We start from the raw sequence: 16134 nt of genomic DNA, 5'->3' as shown, positions 1-16134 counted from the left end.
ATTTTTTTGTTGAGCTGCACACCCAGTCAGGCACTTCTTGATGTAGCTCTCCATGAGATCGAACTTCATTCACCCAGTGCCTGCTTGAGCGGCCCACACACGAGATAACCACTCGAAGCGAGGTCTGATGAGCATCTTTCCGAGATGTCGCACTAACTGGGAATTTTCTACTCCATTCGTACACCTGCTGCTGTGACAAATATGCATTACCATACTTAACTCCCATTCGTCGATGAATTTTGATAGGTTTTACTCCTTGACTTTTCAAAAAATGTGATAACAGAAGTCATTCTTATTTAGCCCTTGTCTCAACCGTTGCGGCCATCTTTACACTGAGACTAAGACGATATCTGTTCAGCAGCACGCTTCTTCTACCTCAACGTTCTACGCACTGAGTATTTTTTTAATGTTGCTAGCGACAATATTTTTGTAACTTGCTTCAGAGCGCAAGAGAAGACACTCACTTGTACGCACGCACTCACACGCACGAACACTCCAAGAAAGGATGCCCTCCACTTTTTCACAGTGGGGGCTATCTTGCACTCTGAAGCAAACTACCAAGATGGTTTCCCAACTAGCCTATCTACAGGTTATTCTAGCAACCATTTTGCCAGCTTACAGTTGAGTAGCAAGATTCCTGAAATTTTATTTTTAAAATTCAGAGCCCTTCCAATATGTGAAGATGGAAGGCCAGCGAAGCTGTACTTGTTGATAACTATATTGAGTTACATATGGTTAATTGCTTTATTGATTGAATAAAGACACGTACACATAACTTCGTTGTTGTCCTTCTCTCTTTCCTTCTCTCTTTCTTCCTTTATTTCTTTCTTTTCTTCTTTCTTTCTTTCCTTCTTTCTTGTCCTTGGCTCATACCCGCATATCTAATGCGAGTAGGCGCCACACGTGATTTTATTATCGTTAATCATGACGTAACTAACGAACATGTGACATTACTGATGTCGTGACCTATCAGACATGTTAGTCATACATTCATACCCTTCCATGCCAATTTTGATATATACCAAGTGAACGAGACGCCACAAGGCGGCGCGACGCATCAGAATTGTTGTACGTACTACACTTCCGGTTTTCTACGGACGCAATCTCCTGGAACCTAGCCTAGCTATAACAGCTTCGCTGTAAAACTTATGGTTTTCACCTGACTAGCCCTGGCAATACTGGTAATGCCATTCGAAATTGGTCGTCTGGTCTGCTGACGAGCTTGCGAATGAAAAACAACTGTTTTCAGTTATTTGGTGTACCCTGAAAATTACTGTATTGAAACAAAAGAATAGCACGTCACGAGACGCACGTGGAGTGTGGTACTCTTTTGAAGGTGAATAATAAATTGTTTTGCCTAAATCGAGACAACAAATTCGAAAGTACGGTGTTCAAAAAGCGATCCATCCTTATTTAATACCTGGGAATTATTGAGCAGTATTATATGCAACAACCGCAGCTCTGCTGCAGCAGAACCATTCGGAATAGTCCTCACTTGCATCACTCACTCCTCTCTCTCGAGGCTTCATTAGGTCTAGTTCATCCAGTTTCTCACAATATTACATAGAGCGAAATCTGGCTCCATCATCTATGCTAGTTTCTTTACGGGCTCTGTGCAGCCTTGAGAATTCCGGGATGTGGGTGGGCGAAGCTTTGTCTCGAACACGGCTTGGCCTAAAACATGGCTATGGCTGCACAGATAAAGTTGCCTTAATATAATATCTGTATAAAAGGTGTTCATTATTGCGTACTACATCTATCAATAAATTTTACTCCCCTACAGTGAATAAGCAAGCGAGGAATAACAAGAACAACAGATAAATGATCGCACAGAGAGCGCTGACTTTGTCATCTATCCTCCAATTATAGCGACATGCTGGTACTTTTTACGTTTCATATAATTGTAACGTAACTTCTCATGACTGAATAAAAAAATGATTTGTGCAATAATAGAGAGAGAACATCTCTTTACGTGCCGTTTTAGAAGAGAAGGAACCATTGTGACAGACGGAGCAGCGATAGCCTGGCGCCCCTTCAAAGTGTCCTGGCTCTCATAAAACAATTCCGATCCGAAGCCACCACATCCCCCGATGCACACAACAGCGTCGCAGCGCTTCCCTCTAGGTAATATAGTGCGAAACTCTATCATCTCGTTATTTCTTATATTAGGAGAGAAACGAATGTTCGACAATTTCAAATTAATAGTGAATTCTAGAATCGAATACGAATAAAATATCAATCCCGGGGCCAATTTGAAATAAAAAATCATGCACTCTCTGTTTGGAGATGGCATTCAGGCTTACCATCACGTCGACCGGTACGAAGGCTACTGTCGTAGTCACAATGTTGCTGTATATGATGGTTGCTTCGCTTGATGACGATGACGAAGAGTTCCGTCTTGAACGTCGATGCTTAGCAGGTACATGCATGTACATGCAGCTGCACACGAAAGTATACATTTCTAATTTTTAGCAAGAATATATGCAAAAACGTTTGCATATTTGTCAGGGTTTGAAGAAGTGACACCAAATATTTGAAAATGTACATTTCTTACCGTGTTTACTCAGTTGGCAAGCCAACTAAGTGGCACGGACAGAAAATAAATGCATAGCAAAGGCCACAGCTGAAAAAATAACAAGCAAGAAAAGACAGAAAGACAGCTGGGTAAACATAAATGGTTCGCCAGTAGCTCACTTTCTAAACTTATGCTCTCGCTGCTTCTAAGTTTGTTCATTTATTACATACGTAACTGAGGAATGCAAATATATAATAAAATGAGAGGCTGAGTAGTAAAAAGTAAAAAAGAAGAAAAAAAGAACAGATGTCAGGAAGGTTCCAACAATATTACGTAGATTAAATTTCAATATAGGGAGGCAGTGGTGGTGCAGCAGGTAATAATATCACAGGTTTTACGCAATAACAGCTGAAAATATCAGTGACAAAGTTGGAGAAAAGGAAACGCTAAAAAATACTAAGCGTGCACGAGGAATATGAGCAGCAAGGGTGCTTCTAATCTTCTCAGACTGCTCTATAGGTTCAGCACAAGCCCGCACCAGCCATCGCATTTGGTCGTCTGCGTTTTATATTCCAAGAATGTAAGGCAACTTAATACAGCAAAAGAGGTCCGCGTTGGCACTTTTGATCATCATCACTTTGATCCGACACGTCGCTTCGTGCGTAGCGAGGCACGCGAGGCCACTGGGATCCCGTCTGGAACATAATTACAGCGTGCGCAGCAGTTCGCTACGCCGCAACGTATAGTGCGCCTTTCTGTTACGGTGCTCTTCAACTCCCGCCGGGAGTATAACAGTGTGGTAAACAAAGCAAGAGAAGCAATCGAACAGCTGTTATGCTCACCCGCTCGACTAAGAAGCTTCGTTTCGATGTCTTCGCCGCAATGCAAATGTACTTGGCGGCGAAGGAGTCGACAGACGCAACGAAGCTTGCGCGCGTTGTCACCGATGCGGTTTTCCGTCTCGCGGTGACACTGCGGGTTTCCATGCACTCTGGGCGATAACTCTGTTTGCACTCGTGATGGCGCCGCTCGTTTTCTCCTCGCAGCCTGATGCTTTGTTACGCTTCGTTGATGCTCCTGACGCCTGTCGTCTCGTGTAACATTTCCGGTTACGCTATTATACACTTGACAGGAGTCGGAGCAACGGATCGATCGTGTAAAGAAAGAACCAAACGCTTGTCTGTTTCAATACAGAGGAAAACTCGACGCGTGTAATAAGCGGAGCAACGCATTAGACGAGACACAAGGACGAAAACGCCGCACTGTCTTTACTAACAGAGGAGGTTTATTTTCAAAATGATGTCCCCGATTATTTATCACACTTGGCGTACACAAACATAATAATCACGATTATACATGTCTGTATGTTGGGGATTGGTAATCCTCGTGGTATTTTGAAACATGTGAGTGACTTATTTATTCCAATTTGTTTATTCCAATACCTTCAATGCCCGGAGGCGTTACAGATCGACGTGACGAAAGATCGAAAGTACATAGTTACATGATGAAGTAGTTACAGGATAGAATAGTCATCGATGACAGCTTTAAATACAAAAAAAAACTAATGACGTTGACGATGGAGGTGGACAGGTGCTTCCAATCAGTCGCTGTCTTAGGGATGAACGACTCAAAAAAAGTTGGACGGCAATTCAGCTTCTAGTTGAAGTTGATGAAAGACAATATCTTCCCGGGCGAGTTGGGGATAAAATGGGGTGTATGACTCCTATAATTTATTATGAGAGCCACGCTGAAGCGGCAACCTATGATCGACGTCAACTAGAGGTTGAATCGCCTTCCAACATTGCGTCATCAGTTATCATCATCATTGTTGTTGTCGTCATCATCATCACTCTCATCATTGTCATCATCAGCGCGTCTAAGAATCAATTATATCCTTCATCATTATCATCAGTCATCATCATCATCAGCTTTGTCACATCTTTAGAACGCACGATCTTCAAGATCGGCCCACAAAATAGGCTGGAAACTGACGTTAGAAACAGACACCCGATACAGAAAAGTAGTGGCAACTCGTCAAGGAAGACATTGTCCTCAAAACAAGTTAGATTTACCAAAGGTACGCATTATTTTCTTGTACGTTACGAAACATACGACGGCCCATTATGTCCTGCATTATGTAATGTTTTATAACGTGACAACAAACTGACATTTTCCTGCGTAAGAGAAGGTTAGGAATGTGTAAGGATGCTTTCATAGACTTGAAAGACGAGCATAATTACATAAAATAAAGCGCGCGCTACGGTTCTGCACAGATTCGATTTGATTAATAAGGTACTCGTGACTTGGATCCTACACCCGCACATGCATATTCCAAGAGAGATATAACAATTTATTTAAATGATGGCTCTAGGCCTACTTGGGGAAATGGGGAAGAGGGAAAAAATTAATTATGGGTCTTTACGTGCCAAAACCGCGATATGATTATGAGGCACGCCGTAGTGGGAAACTACGGAGTAATTTTGACCACCTGGGGTTTGTTAACGTGCACTCAATGCACCGTACACGGGCGTTTTTGCCTTTCGCCCCCATCAAAATGCGGCCGCAACGGCCGGGATTTGATCCCGCGACCTCGGGCGCGGCAGCGAAACGCCAAAGCCGCTACACCACCACGGCGAATTGGGGAAAGGGAAAAGAGCTAAGCACGGCTCACTATGGAAGCTTCGCACGTGAAGCTCCAAACTTAGAGCGTATAAGCATTTTACACAGTGTTAGTTTTAGTAATGATAGTGCTCTCAAAAAGTGGCGCCGTAAGTAAGCTAACAATCTGCGTTATTGAGTATGTAATAAAACGTGAGTTAGCCAGGAAACATTAGCGGCTATGTGCACTCCTAGACATTTATACGAAATTACTTCATCTAGCACAGAACCACCAACGTTATTAGGAGGAGGGTTGAAGGAGACACTTTCTGAGATATTCTCATTCATTTAAATTTTATTTTAAGATTAAGACGCATGTTCTAGATATTGCACCAGTTAGTGATCGCGTTAAGGTCAGATTGACGTACAGAAGAATCTGAGTCAGACGACATTACACGGTAACTTACACAATCATCAGCATATAACCTAATAGATGACTGAACAACATTAGTCGTTAATACAAATTAAGATGAGAAGGGGCCAGAGAACGGAACCCTGTGGAACCTCAGAGTCAAAAGTACAAGGAGAGGAATCACAGTCGTTAACGGTTACGTATTGTGTTCTGTTAGGAAGAAAATTTTCCCTTCAAGCAAAAATTTCACGGTCGACGTTTAATTTACCTTGTTTAAAACAAAGTAGTTGATGACAGACAAGGTAAATCATTATCCGGAATTAATCTTTCCTGCGCCGTATCTCGATAGAAAGTCTATACAGCCTCTCCTTGATAGCACATGGAGCGATAATATAGAGAACAGTTGTTTTGGACGATGGGTTGAGCCTACCGTTCGACTTACATTAGATTGAAGATACTGAATCCTCGCAGTGGCTCCGACCCATATGCTATATTTAAGTGCGTTGAAGCCGTAAATGAGTACCTGCGCAGTCATTGATAAGGCGAGCTTGAGCCGACTATAGGTGTCTGCTCCTTTGACCTTAACAGGTCGCAGGATTTCTACCTTTCTGTCTCTTGACTTGGGTGAAAGGCAAGAATCACTTACCGTCGATTTTGCGTGAGCTTTATGTTAGGCGCAGATCACAGCTGCAGGAACCAGCCTGGAAAGCGCTGGCGTGTTTGGGCAGAGATGAATTGCCATCTAAACGTGCGTCTAAGCGGCACGTATTAAGCGCACGTCTAAAGGGAACGTCTAAATGGATGATAAACTTTGGCGTTCTGCTGTTGAGCATGACGTAGGGGATTTTGATTTCCGGCCACGACGACAGCATTCCGACAGGTGCGTAATGCAAAAACGCTCATGTATACCGTGCTTTGAATGCGCGTTAAAGAATCCCACCAATCATTAATTATAGTGCGCCGTCACAAAAAAGCACGCATAAAGCGCTTGTAGTTAGGAAACACTCTCAGACAGCTTCTCTTCTTATCCATGTTTGTTTCAATACTCTCGAGTAGAAGAGAAATATGGAATAGCGACCACGGAAGGAGGCGAATGTTGGAAGTACACGAATCCCGCTTGTCATTTGTGCTACAGCTCGGCACAGAACCGTGCCCCTGCAGCGCAGGCGCTACCAAGACAGGAGCAACGGGTAAATTGGCACAGCATCTCACATGTCACCGTCATCTGCTATCTCGTGTAGTGTACGCAGCGGTGTCGTAACAACGGCGCCAAATAGGACGTAACGGCATTTTTGGTATGGCCTGCACCTGCGGCAAACTGTCCTTTTGTCGGTACTTTCATTTCCCTTTTCATTATTAATTTTGCATTTCAAATAGATGTAACAGCTAATTTCTGCAATGGTCTCCCTGGCATCATTGTCCGTTTTTCTGATAAAGTTGCATTTTTTTCGTACGTGAGAATATTCGGTTAGGTTTGAATATTCGAAAATCCCGAATTGTTCCTTTATAAATTTGTCCTGTTGCCTTATAATAATGTCCTGGGTTTGGCACGTAACACCTCGGAATTTAATTAATCCGTTCTCGCTCGGACGAAGACAAAGGGGCATAACATGTTGAATGGGAGTGCAGGCTGACAACTGTTTTCTGACACAGGTTCTCTCGCCAAGGGTGCGAAGATAGAAAAAGAGGGAGGGGAGGGGGCAATTAACGCGGCAAGAACAAACAATAATAATGACAAATTAAAATTGTAATTTTTTAAAAATTCGGGAAAATACGCATTAGGGAGCGTTTTCTGTAGGACCAGTGTCATTTGAATTAATGCGTGGTGGCAATGTTTCGCGAACGTACGTCATCTTCACAATTCTCAAAGATACAGCTACATCGCGTACTAATGCACATTTTTAAAGGGGTGGGCGAATATTTGAAATATCGAATACGAATCGAATAATTGTACACTAACTATTCGTAGTCGTATTCGAAAAGGAACAAATCGGTATTTTCGAATATTCCAACCTAACAGAATATTTCGCAGAAACCGACTGGTAAAGTACGGATACTGTTGTCTGCTAAACAGAATATCGCAAGTTATCAGAAGTGAACCGACAAATGTTAAAAACAAAATAGGTATTTGCAAGCCTTGTTATAGGTCTTGAGGTGGAATCCTACCAGACAGCCGGTGATTTTGTTTTTTGTTTTTTTTTGTATTCCACAATATGATGTTCGTGGCAGCTTGTCATATAGTAGTTCTATATTTTACACTATAACTAGTGATGGTTCACTTGCAATGGGGCCTTTCGCATGTTGATACGGTCCACAGCTCCTTCAGCAGTGTTTTTTTTTTTTCTTCCACAACTTCTTATTCAGAAACTACTATTCAGCGGGGTTTTTTTTTTGTTGTTTTTTGTTTTTTGTTTTTTGTTTTTGACAGGCAGCCATGAACTCTTCGAAAACTTGTTTCCAACCAGACTCTAAAAGTAGTTGAGAGAATATTCGGGCAGTATTTTTTCTTTTCTTTTTTTTATGAGGAATGAGAGATTTAGCGTTTAAATGTAATTCTTTGTCCCTGATACAGTTAGCTGTCTTTTATTTATCGCGTGCTCTAGGACTGGCTCATTTGTACTGGCTGACACCACACTAGAATTCGCTCATTTGTGACGCTGAAATCTACAAAATGGAAGCAACAATTTTGTGAAACTTCATAGGTCTAGGCCTCCAAAAGCGAGAAGTATCCCTTCGGTGGCTAAAGACTCTGCTATTTAATTATTTATTTTTATAATTAATTTTCGTTATGTAGGGTTATCCTTCGTTGCCTTTTTTCTCGCGTTATTCGTTTCCTTTTTTTATTTTTGATCTTTAACGAATGTCCACGCATACACAGTTGTTAGTCTGCAGTCCTTCGGCGCTTCTTTGTCATCGTCTATCCAGTCCTACATAGCGCCGTTATTTCTATGCTATATCAATAGTCTTTTTCATAGGCCGGCAAAAAAATAACGGCCACTGACACTTCGAGTCCCCAGGCGCATCGACGATGAACTCCTCCGCTACCACGGTAAAGAGCTGTAATACCTATGGATGGAACTACTATTACAGTCTATCCCGTCCCTAGCCTATTGAAAACTTTCTTTGGCCGATATTCATTCAACGTAGCTCTATAAAGGCAAACAAAGCGATGCGAAATGGAAAGTAGGGCAAGCTAGTACTCATTCAGGTTGGCAAAGGAGACAAAAGGATTCAGGTTGGCAAAGAGGCGAGCAAACGACAGACGAAAGCAGGGGAAACGCAGAGGGAGACCACATGCGCTAATCCGTGACAAAAGTTTATTAGAAGAAAGAAGGGACATATATCACGACAAAGAAAAAAAAAAAAGAAAGAAAGAAGAAAAAAAGAAAGAAAAGAAAAAGTTATCATAGAATAGGTAATAACATAAGCCGGCGATTACATGCATATGAAAGGACGCATCCATATGGCAGACAAGACTCATATTCAATAAAAAAAACGCAATCGATGCCATCAGTCCTTTAAAATCGTTTTTGTGAGCAAGAGTGCTGTGCGAGGTGTATGTAGGGTTGCCAACTCTATGGTTGTAAAGTCAGCCCCCCCCCCCCCCCAAGTCCCTATCTCGGCTTCACGGAGACTGGAGGCGGAGATGGTTAGAAGGAGGAGGGGGCACCTGGCGACGACCATCCCTGTCAGTGCCAGGAACCGCTAGTCTGTGCGTGCAACAAAGTTGACCACTCTTTTTTAGACCTGCCGTGTCACGATTTACAACAAGACAGGTGCAGTATAGTTGACTGGCTAACACGGTTACCTATACGGATAGAAGTACTGTGAACTGTTAGCGCCTACAACTGAACTAGATCCACGATAGAAACGACGTCGCCTTTATGTTTATGACAATTCCTCCCATTCACGAGCGCAGTGCTGCGACCGTTATGCCAAGAAACACTTTTTTTTCAACGTGGTATTTCTTCCATGGTATTTATTTTATAATCTGTAATACTGTACAACTGTACAAGCACTAGCCAACACGTAACACATTGATGTTCTGAAACGCACCTATACAACACAATGTGTACGCCTTGCATCACAGGAAACCTAGAAGCATTTTTGCACTTAAAAGAGTGGCAACGACAGGCAACTGATCAACGGGTGTTACCAGTCTAGTTGAATCTCTACTAGGTCCTTCATGTCCTTCAAATGACCGATCATTTGAGAAAATTGAAATTTAAAAGGAACAACGGGCTAAGTAAGCATTTCGGTCTAACATGCGTGTCTGCCATAAGCTGTGTTACCCAATTGGGAACACATCAAATGGCTCATCATCCTCATGTTATGCTGATTAAAATAAAGTCTTTCTTCAGAGTTCTTTGAAGAACATCCTAGAACAATATCGCATCTTTACAGCTTATGAAGCAATACTCTATAGTTTCAGGTACATCACAAAGGCAGAAATTTACAACAAAAAAAGGCCTATGTTTTCCAGTGAAGTGTTCACAGGCTGTGTTTCACTGTGCAATTTGAAGAAAATATTTTTGTGCACGGCGATTGAGGGATCTTGTGGACCCGCTGAACTACGTCATGGCCTGGCAGACCAGATAACGTGGAGCAGTGAAGGGGCGGTGGTAAAATCATGTACGTGAACGCAGACAGAGCTTATACCGGTGTATTTATCCGCTATCGCGTAGAGCAGCTCGGCTATAGGGACAAAGGGATCAAAGCGCGTCCACCTCCGTGGCACTGTTTTACCCAGGGAAAGGCAGATTTCGAGAAGCGAAAGTCCGCAGATGTTTCTCTCGCAACTCACGCATGCGCATGAAGCTCGGGCAAATAAAAGAAAAAGAAAGTCTCCAGTGTTTTTACCGCATCCATAGAAGTTTTCATGAGAAAGTTAAGAGGATCAGTGAAGTCGGCCTCGCGGATATTGCCATATTGAGAATGTGCGAGAGGGTTCGATCTGCTGCAGATAAAGACAAAGGTTCTCAAGAAGTCAGGTGTCGACGTATACCGACACCAATAATATAAAAAAAGTGGCGGCGATCTCATACGTGCTCAAGCTCTCGTAGCAATAAAAAGTTTGCGGTAAGATATTCCATCAATGTGGCATTTTCTTTTCTGCGAAAGTTCAGCTTTGTGTGCCCCGCAGTTGAAAGGCGCGTCGAAGCTCGTGCCGGCCAGCCACAACACGATTGTGCAGTTTTCCAGGCAAAAAATATATACCATACATGCAAGCGTTGTGGGCTGTATTTGATTCCCGACACGTGTGGCAAACTCTACATAGTTAAGACAGGCAGGCCGCTGCATAAACACGCGCCTCAGAAAGCTTGCGTATGCGGTGAGAAGTGGCTACAGGCCATACCTGGTCATGCATAGCCACCGATCACAAGCGCAAAACCGCAGTTCCACGTAACGAGGCTGCTGTTGCGACATGAGGCGCGAAAGGTAGAGAGTGGAGGGAGAAGGCTGAACGATATCTGGAGAGCTTATCATATAGCGACAGACTCGGCATGCTACTCCAGGCGGGATGGTGAGAGATGAACGAGGAGATAGCGGACGTCTTCTGCATGAGTATGTAAAAGGCGACGCATGCATGAACCGGACATTAATTACTTTGTCAGGAAACAAAATTCGGCAGAAACAATCTCAGGGTGACTGCCGACGGTAATGCAATTAGCACTGAAGCATGTAGCGACACACCGCATTGCCACCGCCGAAACACATCATGTGTGAGTTCTGTACTGCAGCCGAGGCGGGCTTCGGTTTCGCGCTCGCCTCTGGACATGCGGCGTCATCTAGCGGTGCAACCGCAAAGCCCCCACGGTGGCGCGAGTCTGAATATGCAGGGTGTCCCAACTATCATGCACCAAGATTTTAAAATATTCAAATGCCACGTAGCTGGACAGAACCAAGGTAACGTTGTTTTCCGTCGCTTGGAGATACTCGGATTGTTTTGTTTTTTTTTTTGCATTCCGCCTAATTACATAATTCGTCTGAATTAATTAATCTACTCCATACGCCATATGGATAAACTCCAGATACAGCTTTCTGTTGCTCAATACGTGCTACATAAAAGTGTTTTTTCCGAGTGTGAAAGAAGCCCGCGAATACACGCAAAGTGACTCGAGCGGCCAGTCGCGCGGCAATTTTGCGTGGTATATGGACATCGCACAAGTCTCTAAAGGTTGTCCAGCATTGACTGCAGGAAGCTACAAATGCAATAAGCGATTACTAAAGAGAACGGGGCATGCAGAAATCTTATGCCTAATCGGCGGTTTTATTCTTCACCAGAAAAAAAAGTTAGAAATTTGGGTCCTTCAGCCTGCGGCCACGAGATCGAGCTGGTTCGGAAGCATCGTTTTCTAGGCGTGATTTAAGACCACCAGTTTCGATGGACTCATCATTATATGGCCGCCCTGGAGGACTAAATTAGTTGTGTCATAAACATTCTCCGCAGCATCGCAGGTACGAAGTGGGGTGCAACAACTGCATCCCTGCTCCACGTTCACTCAGCACTTGTCCGCCAGAGAGCTGCTTACGCTGCCCCTGTATTGCACAAATTATCTACGACGTCCTTATTCACCGACTGCAGCTGTTACAGGCTCGGAGTTAACTAGCGTTTCTAGGAGTCCCGCAAGCTACATCCAGTTACCTCGCTATTGTAAAATCGGGGGAACCACGTTTCAGGGTAATTCGCAGGGTGGAAAGATGCCGGCATCTCTTCAATATTTCTACTGGGCATTCTGCGCACCAACTTCATTTAATGATGGAGAACTATCTGGGCGCACAGATACACGCCATGTTTCAAGAGCATATATCACGACTTCCACGATCGGTTTATTGGCACTCAGACCTCTGGTACCCACCATGGCTTCTATACAGGCACCGAAAAGGGAAACGTAAGTCGAAGGACTTAAAAATAAAAGCGACGTTTCCACATCAGCGGCGAAACAAATAGCTTTACATCAGCTGTGTGACAAGTATCAGGTATCTATTCGTGTCTACACGGACGGTTAATAAAAGAAAGTGCGACTGCAGCTTACGTTATACCATCCCTACAGGTGGAATACGCGTGTAGGCTAGGGCGCACAGCGTAACCAACAATAGCGGAATTAGTGGCAATTCTCCAAGCAACTTACTTTATCAGAACATATGAGACAAAAAAGTGGCTTATTTGTACGGATTCTTTATCGGCTTTAGACTGTCTTGAAAATATTGATGACAACCAACCACATGTAAGAATAACATACGCAGTACTGAACAGTTTAACTCTAGCTACTGAAAGAAAACACGAATTGATATTACAGTATGTCCCGGGACATTATAGCAGGCAACTAATTTGCGGACTCGTTGGCAAAATCGGCCCATAAAGATGCAGAAATTCAACTCATCCCTTTGTCACCAATGAACCTGCGATGCATATTAAAAGTACTATAGAGGGCATTGTGTATGTCAACCTGGTTTAATGAAAATACTAAGGAATCGCTTTTTTTCTCGAAGTGGACCCTCATCTCAAATACCAGCTGGATGTAGAACTTTCGAAAAGCACCGAGACACTAATTCATCGAGTGCGCCTTGGGACAGCATACACGAAACATTTTCTATACCGCATAAAACGGGCTTCATCCTCGGCTTTCCTCTGTGGCAACGATGATGAGGATGTTCGCCACCTACTCGTCTAATGCCCCAGACACGCGACGCAAACAAAAGAGAGAGAGAGAGACAAGAGTCATAAGGGAAAGGCAAGGGAGGTTAACCAGGTTGAACCAGGTAGGCTACCCTGCACGGGCGAATGGAGGGAAAGGGATTGAAAGAGGAGAAGGAAGAGAGAAGTTCACACCCTGCACATTTGCAGTCAAGCAAATACGGCAGTTAGAACAAGAGCAACACTCAGTTGATTCTGACCGACCTTTCTCCCTTGCAAAATTACTGGGCCCATGGCCATCGAAAATAACCCAGCGAAAACCATTCAACGCACTCGAACATTTTTTCGAAGACCTAGGCATCCTTAATAAGGTCCTCAACTTCAGGTCCTCAACTTGAGTTCACCTCCTAAATTTGGTCAACGTATCAGCAATATCTGATCAACGTGTTAGAAGCCATTCAGAACAGAGCCAGTCGGTTCATTACTCGTAATTACTGATACCCGTCCAGCGTAACACAAGTTAAACAAGACCTTTCACTTGAGCCATTAATCACTCGTCGTGACCATTTCTCTTTTATCACTATTCCACATATTTATGCACACCAGTATGACGTCCTCTGTACACCTTAATCTCGCTCATCGAACTGCATAACAACTATAGCTTAGCGCACGTGTATACGGTGATACTGACGCATTTAACTTATCGGCTCTTCCCCGAGCTATCCGTTTGTGGAATGACCTTCCAGATAAACGGGCATCAGAGCGAGATCACGCAAAGTTTGCTATAATCTAAAAATATATATGTTCCAAAATATGATGTATTAAGTTTTTTACTTTCACCATTGCCCTTGCCTATAGTACTGTTGCCGATATGTCCATATTTTGTTTCTTTTTTTTTACGTGAAAACGATCTTTTGTCTGTTGTCAGTTGGCAACAGTGCTTCTCCGTAGCACTGTTTCCGCTGAATTATAATTGCTTTTTTGTTCATTCTGCGTTTTCATTTATGTTTTCCCAACTTTTAATGTCACTGCTACTCCCTTGCTTTGATAATGTATCTTGTTAATTTACCTAGGCGGTCGAGTCTTTTGTGGATTCCTAGTTACCTAGGCTGCAAGATCATTCTTTGTGAAATTCTTAGTTACCAGACGATGGCCCAACTACGCGACGCTGTACCAGCAGAGGCGTTCCTCAAGGCGGTGCTCTCAGCCCGACTCTATTTAACCTCGCTCTTGTTGGACTTGCTGGATACTTGCCAACTACCATCAATATTTCAATATACGCAGACGACATCTGTGTCTGGACTTCAGCAGTCACACGTCCTCAGATACGTGCGCGGCTTTGAAGAGCAGCAACTTTGACAGCGAGCTACTTGTGTAAACAAGGTCTCAGCATATCGCCAGAAAAATATGCACTAGTGGCATTCACTCGTAAACCAATGACGCCTTATGTCATCTCAATCAATGGGCGGACCATTTCCTATGTCAGAACCCACAAGTTTCTTGGCGTAATCATTGACCGAGACCTCTGTTGGAGCCCGCACGTCGCCTACATGAAACAGCGCCTAACAGCAACTTCCCAGTTGTTTAAATAGTTGGCAGGGAAGACGTGGGGGATGTCAGTAGACGCAATGCTGAAACTCTACAGAGCTGTCTTTCTCGGTTTTCTAAGATATTTTCTACCTGTACTGAGCAATATTTGCAAGACAAATATTCGTGTTCTGCAGGCAGCACAAACTAAAGCACTCAGAGTTTGCCCTGGTTTGCCCAGATGCACGTCAATGGTGGCAACTATTGCGATTGCTCGGGACCATCCAATGCGAACTCACAGTACGGTGGAAGCCCTGAGAACGCACATCAGACATTTTACACGTGCCCCCTATCACCACCTTGCAACACTACCTTCAGACAGACGCAAAGCATCGTTCTCTAAAACTATCGCCAAGTACAACGAAAAACTTCCCTCGGGCTTCAACACTGCATCTGAACAATCGATACCCCCTTGGTGTCTTATTAGCCCCACAGTACATCACAGTGTACCAGAAATCAGGGAAAAAAACTGAGCTGTCGTCACCTGTGTTCAAACAACTGTCTCTGCTTCTTCTGCACGAGAGGTATGCGAACAGTGTACATATTTACACTGATGGTTCCAGAAACCTCCAGTGTTCGTCCGATGCTGTGGTTGTCCCAGCAAGAGCTATTACCATCAGCTTTAGGACTGACCACCCTACGATATCGACAACTGCGGAACTAGCTTCTCTGCGCGCTGCACTTTGTTTAGTCAATCGGGAACCACCTCGACAATGGTCAATCTTCAGTGACTCAAAGGCAGCCCTACAATCTGTGCTATCAGCTCTGCATCGCGGGTTATACGATCAGCTAGTATTCGATATTAGACGCCTACTCCATACATCACATGCGAAAGGACACCACTTGACGTTTCAGTGGCTACCAAGTCACTGCGGCATCATATAGAGAACCAAGACGCCGATAATGCCTCTCGGGCAGCTCTTGACGACACACAGGAAGAGGCCATACCACTCTCACGGTCCGACGCAGCCAGCAGACTTCGAGTGCTTGCACAGGAGATCACGCTCTCTCTCTATGGTGCACACCAAGCAGCCAGACCAACCGCAGCAATCGTCAATACCACCTGCCCCCTTTGATGCATCTCTGTATGCCAACTGGACTCCACCGAAGAGAGGCCACTATGCTTTATCGCTTATGGCTAGGGGTGGCATTCACGAAATCTTATTAATTCCTTATTGGAATGGCCGACAACGCTCTTTGCAATGCCTGTCTTTGCAAGGAGACGCTAGAACACATTATATGCGACTGTCCTGAATATAATGTTCAGAGACAGTCCCTGGCGTCCATTATAGCGCACCTTGACAACAGACCAATGTCAGTTGAAGTGATTCTCACGTGTCGTCGACAGAAGACATCGCAGCTGAAGGTGACGAAGGGACTACT

This window comes from Dermacentor silvarum, chromosome 1 (genome assembly GCF_013339745.2).
Source record: "Dermacentor silvarum isolate Dsil-2018 chromosome 1, BIME_Dsil_1.4, whole genome shotgun sequence".
In the NCBI taxonomy this organism is placed as follows: Eukaryota; Metazoa; Arthropoda; class Arachnida; order Ixodida; family Ixodidae; genus Dermacentor; species Dermacentor silvarum.
This window is presented reverse-complemented; position numbering follows the sequence as displayed.